The following is a 1,849-nucleotide window of genomic DNA, read 5'->3' as shown; positions in this document are numbered from 1 at the left end:
GATAGGTATCTATTATGTACCGCTATGATCATGTTCATTTATACAGTAAAGTATGACAGTATATTTAAGTAAAAAATGATTTTATTTGTATAATAAACACACACAGGTGAGTGCCACTTACGCCCCCACATCCTATACGGAGGTGTAAAAAAAGTTCCTCTCAGTAGGGGTGGTCGCCCGTACCCTTCCTCGCACCTAATGACCTTGACTTTACCATAACAGAGTTCCACACCCAGTGGGGTCGTGTGGGTCTTATATAAGAGTATTTAAGGAGTATTAAAATATAAATCTCCCCCCAGGGGTTAAAAAAATCAAAGAATTTATTAATGCTTTATTAGGTAAAAATCACAAATGATGTACAAGAAGTTAATTATGATAGTTAATAATTGTAGTTATGGATTCCTCACTCCCCATCCTCATCTGAGTAGAATTCTGACGTCTCTCCATCTTTGGTGAGTGGGGGGAGGTCTCGACCCCCTCCCCCCTCTCTTGAGGGTGTGGGGTGATTTGGGTGGTGTCCTTTTGGTTGAGTTTCCTTCTCCCCTGCATCTGAAGTGTTCTGGAAAGAGATGAGGGAAATAATTTATAGTGATTAAAGGTTTTTATAGGATTATATCATTTATTTGAAAAATATTCTACTTCCTCTAAGAACGGGTAGTACATACCTCCCCCCCTGCAGAAGCGACCTTGTGTCCTCTACAGCAGGCATCATCAATTAGGCTACGTAGCAGCATCTTGTTTGGGGCAGACCCCCCACGTAGAATTACTATTCTACAAATGTGGACGGGTCCCAAGAATTGTACTGAAAAAAAGAGGTAAAATAGAGGATGTACAAACGTTTTATTGTGGGAAAAAAAAATCTTTACCAGAAAATGAGGGTAATACTAACCAGGCCCTTCGAGGACTTCAATCTTCCCTGTGGTTTTTTTTGGAGAGACACCTTCCATTTGTAGGATAAGGAGGTTGGAGGTCTTCTGGGAAGGTAGTGGGGTAAGAGGGGTTTTTATATGGGGGTAATCCCCTTGTTAGGTAGGTTGCCTAGCTAACAAAAATATTCTCTACACCACCTATAAGAACCAACCGCTACACCTCTACAAAATGTCCTAACACAATGATGTTTCATAGGAAAATATCGTCTCGCATAAGCGAGGGCTCATTTATCATTTAATTTTAAAGCAACGCTGGAAAATACATTATGTAAGTAATGTACTGTTGAAGGCAACCCCAGGTGACTTATTCTATGAACAAACATGACACAATAGAGCCTGCAGGCAAGAGTAAAATCACTCTGGAGTCTGTAGCACATTCCAAACACCTCTGTTATTTTGTTAGTTTTAATAAATCCCTGAAAATAATGTCCATAAGTAACCGCCGACATTGCATAACTATAAAAAAAAAATTGATGTTTAACTTTATCAACATAAATAGCTACCCAATGTCCCATAGTTAATCTGCTGTGTGATGGTAAAATATTAGTTATGAAGACGATAGGTTTTCTTGACGAGATATTTAAATGTTCTATCTCGTCTGCATTATAGCATCCTAGGTAGAGCACGCGATCCCCTAGATTATTTTTTAAATTAATATTTATATCATAACAATTCATTATGTTTTTAAGCTCGCACGTCACATAGAACAGTTCTCTGCCCGTCGATGGATAGTACCCCGGTCGTTTCCCCAAACAGTAAAACCAGTCTGTTATATGTAACACCGCTACCAAATTCAAGCTCCATACGCAAGTTGCCAAATTTCTCCACAGGGAGGGAATCTTTTGTTTGAATGGTGGTTAAGTCAAAGGCGAATATTGATCTTCCCTTATTAAAAATGTCATAGCCTAGTAGTGAATCAC

At 39.0% G+C, this 1,849-nt stretch overlaps 1 long non-coding RNA gene across 1 annotated transcript; it reads right to left on the bottom strand.

The window, feature by feature from the left end:
• Positions 1-318: 318 nt before the first annotated feature.
• Positions 319-799, bottom strand: LOC138366494 (uncharacterized). Its single transcript, XR_011229136.1, has 2 exons — positions 666-799; positions 319-559 (listed from the first exon to the last, which is right to left on the bottom strand). It is a non-coding gene; the product is annotated as an uncharacterized lncRNA (long non-coding RNA).
• Positions 800-1,849: the final 1,050 nt, after the last annotated feature.

This window comes from Procambarus clarkii, chromosome 19, assembly GCF_040958095.1.
Source record: "Procambarus clarkii isolate CNS0578487 chromosome 19, FALCON_Pclarkii_2.0, whole genome shotgun sequence".
Taxonomy (NCBI): domain Eukaryota; kingdom Metazoa; phylum Arthropoda; class Malacostraca; order Decapoda; family Cambaridae; genus Procambarus; species Procambarus clarkii.
Note: the sequence above shows the minus strand (reverse complement) of the source record. Positions and strands in the feature narration are given on the sequence as shown.